The sequence below is a fragment of the Nicotiana sylvestris genome, chromosome 3, assembly GCF_000393655.2.
Source record: "Nicotiana sylvestris chromosome 3, ASM39365v2, whole genome shotgun sequence".
In the NCBI taxonomy this organism is placed as follows: domain Eukaryota; kingdom Viridiplantae; phylum Streptophyta; class Magnoliopsida; order Solanales; family Solanaceae; genus Nicotiana; species Nicotiana sylvestris.
The window spans coordinates 2,651,417-2,669,542 of record NC_091059.1 but is presented as its reverse complement, the minus strand read 5'-3'; the positions used below and the strand labels follow the sequence as shown (position 1 = coordinate 2,669,542).

Sequence of the window (18,126 nt, the reverse complement as noted above, 5' to 3'; positions counted from 1 at the left end):
ATATTATTATTTAAAACTTAAAGTTTTTAACTTATGCAGATTAGATGTAGCGCTCCAATCGAACTATGAGTCGCTTACTCAAACAAGTCTCAACAAAGTTACTCTATTAGAGATGAGTTAGTCAAAGAAATTATATTTATTAAAACTATTGGGGATTTAGTTCAGTGCACACAAATGAGTTAAATATAGTTTTAAAATTTACTTACCTTTTGTTTAATGTTTTGCATTTACTACGCTATTTTTTGTGTTAAATAGGAGTGTAACTACTGGATTGCTGCAAAGTTGATGAATTTGGAACTTCAACAAGGATTGTCATATTTGGCATGCAATAAGTGTACTAGAAAGGTTGAAAAAGTTGGAAATAATTTTTTTTGTAAGAAATGCAATGAAGAAGATTGTTCTGTTGGTCACAGTTAATTACTCTATCATACATATTTAAAACACATAAAAAGGAAATACATAAGGTTAATCAAAATTTAATTGCAGGTATCGGCTACAAGTTCGTGTTATGGATAGAACTGCCTTTATCTCATTATTGCTTTGGAATCGCGAAGCTCTGCAGCTTATAGGAAAGTCCGCAAAAGAATTGAAGAAAGGATTAGTTTAGGTACAATAATAAACTTAATTTAAGTGTAGTTGCCAATTATAATATTTCTGATCAATGAAATTTGGTGTAGACTTCTGATGCCTGATTGTTCTTATCCAAGTGAATTGGACGATATATTTGATAAAAAATTCATGTTTAAGGTTATTGTTAAGAAAACCAATATTGAGTCACAGGACGAAGTCTACAAAGTTGTTAAGGTTACTGATGATGACGATCTTCTAAAGGAATATGCCCAAATCGAAGGCACTATCATAGTAAAATATCTTTACTTACAAATTAAGCTACTGATACATTTACGAAAAAAATAAATATAAATCCTATAATCATAACATGAATGTTTATTTTATTTTGTTTTACTTTTTAACAGGATCCTTTGGAAATACCTGATGGACAAATCTCGGGTGAAGAGAAGGTTTATGGGGTAATTTCATGAAATTAAAACAGTTATAACATTATTAATTATTTAGTAAAAAGGTATTAGTAATCATTATGCAACCAAAGGTAGTATCACTCTCCAGGTGCTCTTTATAGATTCTTTTTATTTCTATAGGATTTTGTGGCCGAAAGTAAGATGAAATCTATTTTACAAACTCTCATCAAGAAAAACATATCAGAAAGTGGATCGTCCATGTTAGAAGATGGTGATGATTGCAACGCAAAACTATCTCAATTGAAGACGTATGACAAAAGGAGTAGCACTGCTAATAAGGCACCAACAGTAATAGAAGATGACGATTTGAATTATCAACTCTATAGCAAAAAGGTTTGCCGAGTGGTTAAAAAAGAGAAGAATCCATGAATTACTCTACTGAAATGACCTTAGCTACTTAATTATATAGTTTCTTTGTTATGTAGGTTTATGAAGGACAAGTTTTTATTATTTGGGCAAGTTCAATAGGGAGTAAAATTGTCTAAATATTGTTCTAAATTCATCTTTATGAATCATGAATTTAATCAGCAATGGCTTCACTCTTTTTGTTAATATTTTTTATGCAACATGTTAGTTATTTGAACAAATCGATTGTTCAATGAATGTATTGGTGAAGTTCTGATTTTTGAAGAATTTATTCAACTCAATCTTAGTACAAGATATATTTGATATAGTTCTAAACTCATAGCGATGAGTTTTTATTCCAGTAATTGTGTATGACCAATAAGGTTCTGTTAAATATATTTGTATTGCAGCTGAAGTTTTGCTACTGAACTATCAATGGAAAATTAAATTTAACTTTTTACCCTATTTGTTCTGCTTCCTATTTGTGAAAATAATCCTCAGAGGACATATCTAATTTTTTTTTGAAACTTCTACTTATTCTGTTCAAAACCTAAGGTAGTGTATTAGTCTATTCGGAAGCAATTTCATAGCAATGGTAATTACAGGAACTTTCTGTATTTAATATTTATCAGGAGAGGGTATAGTGTCGACATCATCAGTTCTAAAACATACAATTCATTTTTTTGATCCATTTAAAGTGCGCAGTGAAATGAACAATGAACTTCATGCTGAAATTGTGAATGACTTGAAGCAAATGCTTGATGACAACAATGTTCTTGCAAAGTCATTAAGAATGGTAAGAGATCAATTTCAAGAAGACCGAACCTCAAATGTTAGACTTAGATTGATAGGGAAAAGAGGCTCTGATGGAAGAATATACAATTTACCAACAGTTTCAGAGGTAGCTGCTTTGATCGTTGGAGATTTTGAACAAACAAAGTCTAACAGAAATATCATAGTTGAAAGCCAATCAGGACAACTACAAAGGATAAATGAATTCAATGCATCATACTTAGGTTTGCAATATCCATTATTATTTCCATATGGTGAAGACGGATACCGAGAAGATATTCCTTTAAATAATATTAATGATTCGACCGGTGGAAGGAAATGTGTTAGCATGCGTGAGTACTTATCATACAAAATTCAAAAAAGGAAGGATGAAGTTCAAATAGCTCTTACTTTTTTCAAAACAGTTGTCACGATCCTAAACCCGAACTCGATCGTGATGGCGTTTCTTGTGAAGGTAAGGCCAGCCGACACAACACCCAATTTATTTTAACAATTAAAATACACAATTTAAGTCTTTAACACGACTAAATCTCAAATAAATAGTGAAGCAGTTCAATTTGCGGAAATAAAACCAACACAGCCCGACATCGGAGTGTCACCAGTCATGAGCATCTAACATAAGTCTAGGAATATGGAAAAGGGTCTACACAGTCTATTATAAAATCCAGTACAAGGGAAGGAAAAAATGATAAGAGGGAGAACACTGGGCTGCGAACGCCGAGCAACTACCTAGTGGACTCCGAAAATATGCTGGAAGCTATCAACCCTCGCTAGCAGGACCTGAAGCACCTGAGTCTGCACGGAGGGTGCAGGGAGTAAAGTGAGTACTCCAACTCAGTGAGTAATAATAATAAATGAAGACTGAGCGATAAAAAATCACGTAAAAGCACAACAACATGCTATAAAGAGGCAGAGTAAAACCAGTAAAGTGCAAATAAATAGTGAAATCTCATAAAATACATTAGTTCAGTATAAGCTTCTTTAAAATACCTTTTTAACAGTTAAACAAGTAAATGACATACAACTAGAAAAGATAAACACATAAATACCGCCCCTCGGGCAACAACATGGAACAACACCAGCCCCTCGGGCTATATCTCATATCACAATGGGTACCCACGCTCACTGGGTGTGTGTAGACTCAAGGAGGGGCCCCGTACGTCCCAAGTGCAATATCAAGCCATCTCGTGGCATAATCACTAGGCTCTCGACCTCATATCAAGCTACCTCGTGGCGTACAAATCTCAAGCCCTCGGCCTCATAATCATAAATCAGTGTATCACCGCTGCGACGTGCAACCCGACCCAAAAGTATCCTCACAACACGGGCCCTCGGCCTTACTCAGTCAGAATCTCATAAGCCACTTGCGCAATAGTAAAACATGATGCTCAGCCCAAAATATCATTTAATAAGTTAAAACAGAGTAAACATGGCTGAGTTATGAGAACAGTAGAATATAGCATGACTGGGTACAAGTATAAAGTCAAAATAGTGAGGAAATAGCAGGAAAAAACCCCTAAGGGTCCAAATAGTTGGCACGAGGCCCAAATATGGCATTCAGCCCAAACATGATGATAGCAAACAGTTTTCAATCAAATACGCAGTAAAACAGTCATTCAGGATGGATTAAGTCACAATCCCCAAAGGTGCACGACCCCATGCTCATCATCAAGTGTGTACGTCACCTCAACATAGCACAGGGATGTGTAATTCAGGGTTTTATACCCATAGGACAACATTTAAAATCATTACTCACCTCAATCCGGTTTAAACTCTAGCCCGCGATGTCTTTGCCCTTCGAATTGGCCTCAACTCGTGTCGAATCTATCCAAAGCAGAATCACGACGTCAAAATATGCTAAGCGGATGAAGCTTGCAAAAATAATCAACGTACAACCTAAATCCCGAAATTAACCAAAACCCAACCCCCGGTCCCACGTCTCATAATTAAAAAAAATTACATTAATAGATTCCTTATCTCCTCACGAGTTCATACATATCAAAAGTCCCAAAATCCGATCATAAATGGCCCCTCAAATCCTCAAGTTAAGGTATCCAATACCAAGCCCTAGTTTTCCAAAATTTAACACTAAATTTCCATAATTACAAACCTAATACGTGAAATAATGCCATAGGATCGATTATTAGGTTCAAAAATCTTATCTCCAGACGTTATCCGTTGAATCCCTCTTCAAAATGGCTTCCCCAAGCTCAAACCCGAATAAAAATGGTTAAGAAATAGCTCAAAATCGCGAAGGAATGCTTTTATACTTCTGGACTAGGCTTTTCGCACATGCGGCCAATTCCCCGATCCTGCGCAATCGCTTCTGCGGTCTGAGCACCGCTTCTGCGGTCATCACTTAAATCCCAAACGCTGCATCTGTGAAGCATATCCCACACCTGCGCTATCGCAGGTGTGCCACCTCAACCGCTTCTGCGGCTCCAGCTCTCCTTGGTCCTTTTCGCTTCTGTGACTCCTTTCCGCATCTACGAGGGTCGCACCTGCGGCCTCCCAACTGCATATGCGGTTATGACAGTAGCCCCAACACTTCAACTGCTATTTCCAAATTCCTATCTTTCCGTCAACTATCCGAAAACACCCCGAGGCCCTCAGGACCTCAAGAAAAAGCACAAACAAGTCACATACCACCATCCAAACTTATACCAATCTTCAAAACGCCTCAAACAATATTGTATCAACCAAAACACATTGAATTCAAGCATAAGGTTCCAAAATCTTCCGAATTACACTTTTGATAAAAAAAGTCTACCAAACCACGTCCGAATGACCTAAAATTTTTCACACACGTCCTAAATGACACAACGAACCTACTGCAACTCCCTGAATTCCATTCCGACCCCTATATCAAAATCTCACCTATCAACCGGAAAACGCCAAAATTCCAATTTCGCCAATTCAAGCCTAAATCTACTCCGGACCTCCAAAACACATTCTGATCACACTCCTAAGTCCCAAATCACCTCCCGAAGCTATGCGAACCATCAGAGTTCACATCCGAGCCTTTTAACACATAAGTCAACATCCGGTTGACTTTTCCAACTTAAGCTTCCTCAAAAGAGACTAAGTGTCTCAAACCTTACCAAAACCTTTCCGAACCCGAGCTAACCAACCCGATAATATAAAGTACAACTGAACAATGCAATAAAAAGCAGAAATGGGGGAAACAGAGCGGTAACTCATGAGATGACTGGCCGGGTCGTCACATCCTTCCCTCTTAAACAAATGTTCGTCCTCGAACGAGTCAAGAAACATACATGCAGCCTCAAACAGGTGAGGATATATGATCCACATCTCCCACTCGGTCTCCCAAGTAGCCTTCTCCACGGGCCGACCTCTCTACTGCACTTTCACTGAAGCTATTTCCTTTAACCTCAACTTTCGAACCTGACGCTCCAAAATATCTACTGGCTCCACATCATAAGTCAAATCATCATCTAACTGAACCGTGTTGAAATCCTAAACATGAGATGAATCCCTAATATACTTCCGGAGCATAGAAACATGAAATACCGGATGCACACTCGACAAGCTGGGTGGCAAAGCTCATAAGCCACCTCCCCAATCCTCCGAAGCACATCAAAAGGCCCAATGAATCGAGGACTCAATTTACCCTTCTTACCAAATCTCATAACACCTTTCATGGGCGAAACCTTCAATAGAACCTTCTCACCAACCATATAGGACACATCCCGAACCTTCCTCTCAGCATAACTCTTTTGTCTCGACTGCGCTGTATGAAGCCTCTCCTGAATCACCTTCACCTTTTCTAAAACATCCTACACCAAATCTGCCCCCAATTATCTAGCCTCACCTGGCTCAAACCAACCAACTGGAGATCTACACCGTCTCCCATACAAAGCCTCATATGGAGCCATCTAAATACTCGACTTGTAGCTGTTGTTATTGGCAAACTCTGCGAGTGGTAGAAACTGATCCCATGACCCTCCGAAATTAATGACACAAGCACATAACATGTCCTTCAATATCTGAATAGTGTGCTCGGACTGTCCGTCCATTTGAGGGTGAAAAGTTGTGCTTAACTCAGCCTAAGTATCCAACTTTCGCTGCACAGACCTCCAAAACTGCGAAGTAAATTGAGTACCCCTATCTGAAATGATGAAAACGAGGACACCATGCAAACGAACAATCTCCCGAATATAGATCTCTACCAACCACCCTGAAGAATAGGTAGTACACACATGAACGAAGTGCGCGGACTTGGTCAGCCGATCCACAATCGCCCAAATAGTATCGAACTTCTTCAAAGTTTGTGGGAGCCCAACTACAAAGTTCATGGTGATCCGCTCCCACTTCCACTCTGGAATATCCATCTGCTGAAGCAAGCTACCCGGTCTCTGATGCTCATATTTCACCTGCTGACAATTGAGACACCGAGATACAAATCCCACAATGTCCTTCTTCATTCTCCTCCACCAATAATGCTGTATCAGATCTTGATACATCTTCGCGGCACCCAGATGATTGGAATTCCGCGAGCTATGGTCCTCTTCCAGAATCAACTCCCGAAGCCCATCCATAGTGGGCACACATATCTGAACCTACATCCTCAACACCCCATTATCACCAATAGTCACATCTCTGGCATCATCGTGCTGAACTCTGTCCTTAAGGACAAGCAAATGAGGATCATCATACTGGCGCTCTCTGATGCGATCATATAAGGAAGACCGAGAAATCACACAAGCCAATACTCGACCGGGCTCCGAAATATCTAACCTCACGAACCGATTGGCCAAGGCATGAACATCAACTGCAAGAGGTCTCTCCCCAACTAGTGTAGACATGTGATTTTTGACCCTCCCCAAGATTTTACATATTTTAGCATTTAAATACTTAGTTTAGGTCTCATATAGTTCTTTCAACTAATTCTGACTCTTTTACATTATTTTTATCACAAAGTTGAAAAATACAAAAATAGTTTCATTTTTTCTATTTAATTAAGGTATTAGGCATTTTTAGAAAAATATTATTTTTAACCCATTTTTATTTTAAGTATAATCCTTGAAAATATCAAAAATAATTTCATGTCATAATATAGTTGTTTTCGTTAATTAGGATTAATTTTATATTTTATTGTATTATTTTAGAAAAGAAATTAATATTTTTAGCCAAATTGCAAGAATTATGGAATTAAAAGCCAAATTTATAACCCAATTCATCAAGCCCAATCTTCTTGGCCCAATTGACCCACTAGACTAACCCTAATACCTAAGATATCCTCCCATTTGAATGGAGCTCTTTCACTTGGAAAGGACAAGGAAACAGATCGACAGACACCCTTCGAACACTACTCCTTCAGTCGTGGCTTCTTCCTCTTCTAACCTAGAACGCCCCTAAACAGATCATCATCATTATCCCTTCCCGTTTTCCTTCAAAATATAAAGAAGGAAGCAAATCAAAAATGGCCTCACCCCAATTATAAAACAGAGGCACGACACATCCTCACAAAAAAGAAGTCGCCGAACTCCAGCCCACCTGAAATAAAAAGTATATTCTTATTTGGTTGATACAAATTTGTCACTTTTTCAACTATATAATACATAACTGCAACAGGAAAAGGGAGGAAGATGTGCAACAGCATTACAAAAAGAAGAGAAAAAACGCAGCCATCGTCTCCATTTTCTACCGTCCAAAACAGCCATGAGAGCTACTCTTTTCTCTCCATGAATGCCACCTGAAACCTCCACCAAACAACCTCGAGTCTGTCCCGAAACGCAGCTAAATTCTACTGCAACAACGCCCAAAACGCAACCACAGATTCGAGTCGAGTTGACGAGCTGTCCGTTTGTGAATACGAGATTCCGTTCGAAGTTGTCGAATTTCCGTCTGTTGTTCCGATTGCGGTCATTTTCTGGTTTGTCTTCTGAGTCACAACTTTGGATTTGTCAATAGAAGGTCCAATTCTTTCTTTGTTACTCCATCCTTCTTAATATGATGTGTGTGTTTACAATTTATATGGTTCTAACTTGTGTGTTGTTCTTCTCTTTTGAAATGACTTAGAGTTGTCTCGTTAGAACATCTTAGTGAATATTCAGAAGTCCAATTGCTCATTTTAATTAATCATAGTGATAGATCATAATTTATGATAAATGAATCAAATCATGAGTTATTAGTTTAGTTGAATTAAAAATGCTACATGATAGAAATCGAAGGAATACATAGCTGGGTGTACTGTTAAATGCTTTAATGAATCTATTTCGTTATTACTAGTTACTTTGATCGCTAGGAGCATGCTTAGGCCGTCATCACTTGGGTAGGCAAGCTTTAGGATTTTGTTAGTTTTGAGGCGAGAGGTCGTTCCCTTAGTTTAATTTATCCGTGGAATGCCCAGAAGGATTTGTATATATTTATATCCGGGGTATGCCCCGTAGTATCATGTATTTGAAGGCCATGACGAACTCCATGGAGGAAGTATAGTATAGGCTAGCATAGGGTTTTACTTTTTATTATTTTTTCTTTTATTAGGTGGGGATGACCTCGAACCTCTTTTGATATTTATTTTCCTATTGTGTGTTTTTTACCTCAATTTGAATATTTTAAAAGTCAACTAGATTAAGTATGCAACCGTACTAGTTACGGGACTTGGGGAGTGCCTAACACCTTCTCCCCGAGTCAAATGAATCCCCCTACCCGAATATCTGATGCAGACTTAGTTTTGGAGTCCAAAGTGTTTAAAAAGGAAAAATTATTTTTATAAAATGGTGACCTGACACACCGAAATCAATGTCAGGTGGTGACTCTGAGTTAATCCTTTTGAACACCATTTTTGTCACTTTCTAATTGAAAATCTTTTTGAGCTTTACAAATATTTTTATATTTTTGGGAGGGTTTAGTGAAGTTTGTAAAAAAAGGGGGTGTGACAATTGGAATATACGCCAAACTCCTCATACTCACCGCCTTCCGACTCAAAGCATCGGTCACCATATTGGCCTTCCCCGGATGGTACAAAATAGTAATATCATAATCCTTTAGCAACTCCAACCATCTCCACTGCCTCAAGTTGAGATCCTTCTGCTTGAACAAGTGCTGGAGGCTACGATGATAAGTAAACACCTCACAAGACACACCATACAAATAATGCCTCCAAATCTTCAATACGCGAACAATGGCAGTCAACTCCAAATCATGAATAGGGTAGTTCTTCTCAATGGGCTTCAACTGACGAGAAGCATAAGCAATGACTCTACCCTCCTGCATCAATACACACCCAATACCAACTCTTAAAACATCACAATACACTGTATATGAACCTGAAACTGATGGAAAAACTAACACTGGAGTTGTGGTCAAGGCTGTCTTGAGCTTCTGAAAGCTCTCCTCACACTCGTCCGACCACATGAATGGGGCACCCTTCTAAGTCAACCTGGTCAAGGGCAATGCGATAGATGAAAATCCCTGAACAAACCGGTGGTAATAACTCGCCAAACCAAGAAAACTACAAATCTCTATGGCTGAGGACGGTCTGGGCCAACTCTAAACCACCTCTATCTTCTTCGGATCAACCTGAATACCCTCGCTGAACACAAGAAAGCCACTGAATTGAGCCAAAACTCACATTTGGAGAATTTTGCATAAAGCTTCTCCTCCCTCAATCTCTGCAACACAACTCTCAAATGCTCCGCGTACTCCTCCTGACTACACGAATACACCAGAATATCATCATTGAAAACTATGGCAAACGAGTCGAGATAAGGCCAGAACACGCTGTTCATCAAATGCATGAATGCCTCTGGGGCATTGGTCAGCCCAAAAGACATCACCAAGAACTCATAATGACCATATCAGGTCCTAAAAGTTGTCTTAAGAATATTCGAGTCCCCGATCTTCAACTGGTGATAACCTAAACAGAGATCAATCTTGGAGAACACTTTCGCTCCCTGAAGCTGGTCGAATAAATCATCGATGCGAGGCAAAGGATACTTGTTCTTAATTGTTACTTTGTTCAAATACCTATAATCAATGCACATCCTCATAGTGTCTCCTTATTCTTCACAAATAGAACCGGCGCACCCCAAGGCGACATACTAGGCTGAATGAACCCCTTATCCAGGAGTTCCTGAAGCTTCTCCTTTAACTCCTTCAACTCCGCTGGTACCATACAATAAGTCAGAATAGAAATGGGCTAAGTGCCCGGCACTAGATCAATACCAAATCAATATCCCTGTCCGACAGCATGCCCGACCGGTCTGTAGGAAACATATCGGGAAAATCCCTCACAGCTGGAATAGAATCAATACTGGGAGTCTTTGCACCGACACCCCTCACAAAGGCTAGATACGAAAGACAACCCTTCCCAACCATGCGCTGGGCCTTCAAGAATGAAATTACCCTACTAGGAACATAATCAGTCGAACCTCGCCACTCAATCCGTGGTACACCCGGTATAGCCAATGTCACTGTCTTAGCATGACATTCTAGAATAGCACGACATGGAGATAGCCAATCCATGCCTAATACAACATCGAAGTCTACCATACATAACAATAAAAGGTCCACTCGGGTCTCCAGACCCCCAATAGTTACCACACATGATCGGTACACACGGTCTACAATAATAGTATCGCCCACCAGGGTAGATACATGAACGGGTGAAACAAGAGACTCATGGGGCGTATCCAAAAAATGAGCAAAGTATGATGACACATAAGAATAAGTGGAACTAGGATCAAATAATACAGAGGCATCTCTGTAACAGACTGAGACAATACCTGTAATAACAGCATCTGAAGCAATAACATTGAGTCTAGTTGGAAGTGCATAAAAATGGGCTTGACCGTCACCTGATCGAACTCCCCCTCTAGGGCGACCCCTAGCTGGCTAACCTCCACCCCTAGTTGGCTGGGTGGGTGGTGGTGAAGTAACTGGCAATGAAGCCGATGGCTGACTCCTCTACTGAGACGAACCCGCAAGACGATGAGGACACTGCCTCCATATATGACCCATCTCTCCACACTCATAGCAACTCTCGGGTGCTGGAGACGAGGACTGAAGGGAACCCCTAGCACCGGAATGACTAGCAGATGCACCTGGAGTAAAAGATCCCTGAACTGACGGAGCATGCGATGAACTCTAAGCTGGAAGGGCACTAAGTGATGATTGGCCCTGATGAGAACTATGAGAATCATGACCCGATGACGCCCCACGATAACCTGGGAGACTCTGTCGTGCTGAAACGGACCTCTCGAAGGAGCACTACCATAACTACTAGATCCTCGAGGCCTCTTGGCCTCCCTCTCATCTCGCTCCTAGCGACGAACTGACTCAATATCACGAGCAATGTCTACAACCTCCTCAAAAGTAGTACTAGTCACCCTCTCTTTGGTCATGAGAATACGAAGCTGATAAGTGAGGCCACCAACGAACCTCCTAATCCTCTCCCTAACTGTCGGAACCAACCAAATTGCATGACAAGCTAACTCGGAGAACCTCATCTTGTACTACATCACAATCATCTCTTCCTGACGCAACCACTCGAACTGCTTGCACGGCTCCTCTCTGAAGACTGCGGCACATACTTCTCTAAAAATAGAACAGAGAACTGCTGTCAAGTAAGGTGTGCTGCACCAACAGGCCTACGCCTCTCAAAAGCCTTCCACCAAGTGAAGGCAGCTCCAGAAAACTGAAAAGTAGTGAAAGTGACCCCGTTGGTCTCCAGAATACCCGTTGTACAAAGAATCCTCTGACACTTATCCAAGAAACCCTGGGCATCCTCGCCCTCTGCACCACTGAAAGTCGGAGGCTGAAGTCTACCAAACCTCTCCAACCTACATTGCTCGTCCTCTGGCATGGCAGGAGCTACATAGTCCTGAGCAGCTACAACCGGCTGGGCTGGATATGCCCCCGGTGTCTGAAATCCCTACACGACCTGCTTAGGTGTGCGAGGGGCGGGAGTTTGAGTGCCTCCCTCGGCCTAAGAAGTAGTTGCGGCTATAGTAACTGAAACCGCCTGAGCTAGGCCAGTGCATATTGATAGAATCTGAGCCAAGGACTCCTGAAGACCCGGAATCACAATGGGCATAGCTGGTGCCTGAGCTGGTACTGCTGGAGCGTCCACAACTGGGACCTGATATTAAACTGGGGTGGCTGGTGGATCTGCAGGTGCTACCCTAGCTGCTGTGCGGGCCACACCCCTGCCCCTACCGCGACCACGACCGCGTCCTCGGCCTCTAGTGGCCACAACTGGTGGTACTGGTGGTCGTCCATCCTGACCGGTAGCACGTGTCCTCACCACCTGTGAGAGAATAGAACAATATAAGTTTAGTAATCGAATCAACAGATTTGCACGACAAGAATTTCAAGAATATGAAGTTTTTCCTAAAGGTCCTGCAGCCTCTCGAGGATAAATACAGACTTCTCCGCACCGATCCGCGAGACTCTACTAAACCTGCTCATGACTCGTGAGACCTATGTAACCTAGGCTCGGATACCAACTTGTCACGACCCTAAACCTGGACCTGGTCATGATGGCGCCTCTCGTGAAGACAAGGCCAGCCGAACAAGGGAAGGAAAAAATGATAAGAGGGAGAACACTAGGCTGATAACGTCGAGCAGCTACCTAGCGGACTCCGAAAATATGCTGGAAGCTATCAACCCTCGTTAGCAGGACCTGAAGTGCCTAAATCTGCACGCAGGGTGCAAGGAGTAAAGTGAGTACTCCAACTCAGTGAGTAATAATAATAAAAGAATAATGAGCGATAATAAATCACGTAAAAACACAACAACATGCTATAAAGAGGCAGAGTAAAACCAGTAAAGTGCAAATAAATAGTGAAATCTCATAAAACACAATAGTTCAATATAAGCTTCTTTAAAATACCTTTTTAACAGTTAAACAAGTAAATGTCAGGCAACTAGAAGAGATAAACACATAAATACCGCCCCTCGGGCAACAACATGGAACAACACCAGCCCCTCAGCTATATCTCATACCACAATAGGTACTCACGCTCACTGGGGTTTGCAGACTCTGGGAGGGGCCCCTTACGGCCCAACTGCAATATCAAGCCATCTCGTGGCATAATCACTAGGCTCTCGGCCTCATATCAAGCCACCTCGTGGCATATAAATCTTAGGCACTCGGCCTCATAATCATAAATCAGTGTATCACCACTGCGACATGCAGCCCGACACAAAAGTATCCTCACAACACATGCCCTCGACCTTACTCAGTCAGAAACTCATAAGCCACTCGTGCAACAGTAAAACATGATGATCAACCCAAAATATCATTTAAAATATCATTTAATGTGTTAAAACAGAGTAAACATGGCCGAGTTATGAAAATAGTAGAATATAGCATGACTGAGTACAAGTATAAAGTCAAAACAGTAAGGAAATAGCAGTGAAAACACCCTAAGGGTCCAAATAGTTGGAACGAGGCCCAAATATGGCATTCAGCCCAAACATGATGATAGCAAATAGTTTTCAATCGAATACGCAGTAAAACAGTCATTCGGGATGGACTAAGTCACAATCCCCAACGGTGCATGACCCCACACTCGTCATCTAACATGTGTGTCACCTCAACATAGCACAACGATGTGTAATTTGGGGTTTCATACCCTCAGGACAACATTTAAAATCATTACTCACCTCAATCCAGTCCAAACTCTAGCTCGTGATGCCTTAGCCCCTCGAATTGGCCTCAACTCGTGTTGAATCTATCCAAATCAGAATCACGACGCCAAACTATGCTAAGGGGACAAAGCCCATGCGAAAATAATCAACTTATAACATAAATCCCGAAATTAACCAAAACCTGACCCCCGAGCCCACGTCCTGGAATTCGAAAAAATTTACATCAATAGATTCCTTAACTCCCCACGAGTTCATACATATCTCAAAGTCCTAAAATTCGACCATAAATGGCCCCTCAAATCCTCAAGTCAAGGTCTTTAATACCAAGCCCTAGTTTTCCAAATTTTAACCCTAAATTTCCATAATTACAAGCCTAATTCGTGAAATAATATCATATGATAGATTATTAGGTTCAAAAATCTTACCTCCAGACGTTATCCTTGAATCCCTCTTCAAAATGGCTTCCCCAAGCTCAAACCCGAATAAAAATGGTGAAGAAATAGCTCAAAATCGCGAAGGAATGCTTTTATACCTTCTGGCCCAAGCTTTTCGCACCTGCGGCTAATTCCCCGCTCCTGCGCAACTGCTTCTGCGGTCATTACTTAAATCCCAGACACCGCATCTACGAAGCATATCCCGCACCTGCGCTATCGCAGGTGCACCACCTCAACCGCTTCTACGGCTCCAGCTCTCCTTGTACCTTTCCGCTTCTGCGACTCCTTTCCGCATCTGCGGGGGTCGCACCTGCGGCCTCCCAATCGTAGATGCGGTTATGAAAGCAGCCCCAACACTTCAGCTGCCATTTCCAAATTCCTATCTTTCCGTCAACCATCTGAAAATACCTCGAGGCCCTCGGGACCTCAACCAAAAGCACAAACAAGTCACATACCACCATCCAAACTTATACCAATCTTCAAAATGCCTCAAACAACATCAAATCAACAAAAACACATCGAATTCAAGCCTAAGGTTCCAAATTCTTCCGAATTACGCTTTTGATAAAAAAGTCTACCAAACCACGTCTGAATGACCTGAAATTTTGCACACACATCCCAAATGACACAATAGACCTACTGCAACTCCCGGAATTCCATTCCGACCCCTATATCAAAATCTCACCTATCAACCGGAAAACGCCAAAATTCCAATTTCGCCAATTCAAGCCTAAATCTACTCTGGACCTCCAAAACACATTTCGATCACGCTCCTAAGTCCCAAATAACCTCCCAAAGCTATCCGAACCATCAGAACTCACATCCAAACCCTTTAACACATAAGTCAACATCCGGTTGATTTTTCCAACTTAAGCTCCTCAAAAGAGACTAATTGTTTCAAACCTTACCAAAAACTTTTCAATCCCGAGACAACCAACCCGATAACATAAAATACATCTGAACAAGGCAATAAGAAGAAGAAATGGGGAAAACGGAGTGGTAACTCATGAGACGACTGGCCGGGTCGTCACAATAGTGCACCAATTTAAATAACTCCATAAGTGATGTTTGGCTATAATTCCATATTTTTAGTACATTACTTATCTTATATTTTGGGGCTTTAATGCTAAACTATACTATATTTATGCTTAATTAAGTTTATTTTATGTATAAGTACGTTGAAGACGAAATTGAGAGCAAAGTAGAGATTTTATGTGTATTTTATACACTACAAGAATTAAGCTATGATTATTTGATTGTTGAATATACAAGAATTAATTTAAAAGTTACAAAGGAAATCAAAAGCAAAAAAAAAAAAAAAAGAAACGAGAATGAGAACAAAGGAAATCAAAAGCAGTAAATCAAATAATTGAAAAGAAAGAAAGAAGAAGTGAATAAGAAACGAGAAAGGAAATGGGAAAAGTTAGTCAGCAGCAGCGAAACATGAATTGAAGAAGAAGCAGGCGGCGCGAGCTTGATTTCTCGCTACAAAGCAGGCGAGGCATGGTATTATGCTCGCGACACTGTGCGTCGCAAGGCTTAACGCGAGAAGACGCGTGCTATAGAGATCGCGAGGCACGGTCAATAGCGAGGGTGTTCCAAATTTTCAAAGCCTATTTTATCTCCTACTTGGTTTTGGACTTGGTTGTTTCGTTTGGGTCTTTTCCCTATACATATAAATAGTCATTAAACACCATTTTTAGAGGAGTTTTGCGACCGGAGGCAAGAACATCATGTGGACAACTTTTGGAGGAGAAAATTATAGAGTTCTTTATCCCTTTATCTTTTCTTTGTAATTTGGTTATGCAAAATACTTAGAAAATGGATACTACGAACATGAGTGGCTAAGCACTCTAGTTTCTAGGGTTGTGGTTGACATGATTATTAACGTTTATTAATTACATTTTTGTTTATTCGGATTATCATCTTCTGCTTGTTTCTTTAATTTTAGTTTTAACTTGTGAATTGTTGTAGCTACCAATTCACCCTACTATCTATGCTATGATTGAGAAAGCTGTATTTAGATTAGAGCAGAATTAGAGAGAGCTTGTTTCTGAACCCGTGGCTCAGGGAACGATTTCGCGGTTAGGATAGGAATATACCTAACAGTCTTGCTTAATTAAATACCGTGTTATATTCGTTCATGATAGACTCAATACCATAGGAATATAGGATTGATATATTATGGGCATGCGAGTAGTATTGTGGGAACATGCTATTCATATATACGATCTTGATTAATTAGCAACCATAGATAATCTGGATTAACGAGTGTGATTATTGAACTTAATAGGATTGATAAACCAATCACAACCATGGAATTTTCATCTCCTCTGAAGTAAAATCTCGTTATGCCCATTTGCATTAGTGATTAATTAGTTGTTACTTGTTTAATTTTCGCAATAGTAGATTAATAGAAAAATATCACTCTTAAATATCTTGGACAATTAATTGATTTTAGTTTGCTTAGTTAACGATCAATCTAAGTCTATGTGGGTTCAACATCCGACTTTTGAGTCACTTTATTACTTGACGACCACGTATACTTGCGCGTGTACTTGGGTAACCAACAAGTTTTTGGCGCTGTTGCCAGGGACTTAGTTATTGATTGTTTATCTAAGTTAAGCTTTTAATTGAGTTTTGTTCAAGTTTTTAATTTTTCCTATTTAGTTAGTATTTTTTTTTTCTTTTACTTAATTTCACATGGCATCTTGGAATGCAAATTATTCGAATGATGGCTATTCTTATTTTGATGACCCTTGTCCATATTATGGAAGACCCCACTGGTGGAAAAATTATCAGAATATTCCCAGGAGCGAGTTGTGCACACAATCTCAATTCTTTCAGTGGAATATTTATAATATATATTATGGTCAAGATGGCCATTGGGATGGTTGTCCTAATTCTTTTCATCCTTCTCTGAGCCCTTATTATGATCTTGCTAACAGTGTTTGTGAGTTTGATAGGGGCAATGAAGTGCATGTATAGAACGTGATGCATATTTTAGAAATATTCTGAGGCAAGTAGCAGAGCAACAGTATGAACTCAAAAAAGATATGAAAAGAATGAGGGCAGTAATCACAAGAATGAAGGCCAATATGGAAGAATTGAATGAAGAGAGCAAGTACCAGAAAGAGAAATATTTTTAAAAAGAGGAGATTATGAGTCAAACTTGGCCGGTGGAACAAGCTGAAAGATTGGAAATATATGAGGCTCAATATGAGAAAATTACAGATGGGATATGTCACACCTCCTTTTGCGCGCCCCGCCCCGAGGGGTTAGATGCGCGGGTGGAGTTTTTCCAATCTAAGTGACAATATTCGAAATGGGATTATTTATTTAATTCAGAGTCGCCACTTGGGAAAGGTTTGGCTTTTGGTGTCCCAAGTCACCGGTTTATCTTGAATCCCAAATCGAGGAAATTTTCGACTTTTCCAAATGAAGTCTGCGAACCAGAAATTCTAAGTAAGGAATTCTGTTGACCCGAGGGAAGGTGTTAGGCACCCTCGAATCCCGTGGTTCTAGCACGGTCGCTTAAATTGTTATAATGGCTAAATATCTGATTTAAATACATATTATGACTTACGTGCTTTTATTAAGTTTAAACCGCTTTTATTATTATCATTTATTTTTATGGAATTGCAACGTCATGAAAATGCATCTCGAACCACGTCACAATCAATGCACCCGTGGTCGTCGACACATTTTGACTTCGTTGAGATTCGGATTTGGGTCACATCAATGTGCACCCGAATTTAAGAATATGGTTTAATTAAGACGCGCCTACGGAGTCTAACACGCTATTATTTTGTTAGAAGGCCATGAAATTTATTAAATGGCCTATCCTGAATTCCAAATGATTATCGTTAGTTGTTGATTGAGGGCCCCGCAATTTGCAT

At 40.4% G+C, this 18,126-nt stretch overlaps 1 long non-coding RNA gene across 2 annotated transcripts; it reads left to right on the top strand.

The window, feature by feature from the left end:
- The first annotated feature begins 37 nt into the window (after positions 1-37).
- Positions 38-1,387, top strand: LOC104230345 (uncharacterized). Of its 2 annotated transcripts, XR_711854.1 has the most exons (5): positions 38-116; positions 256-345; positions 487-607; positions 975-1,028; positions 1,158-1,387. It is a non-coding gene; the product is annotated as an uncharacterized lncRNA (long non-coding RNA). The 2 variants fall into 2 exon arrangements; XR_711853.2 differs by lacking the exon at positions 38-116 and having other exon boundaries at positions 138-345.
- The last annotated feature ends 16,739 nt before the right edge of the window (positions 1,388-18,126 follow it).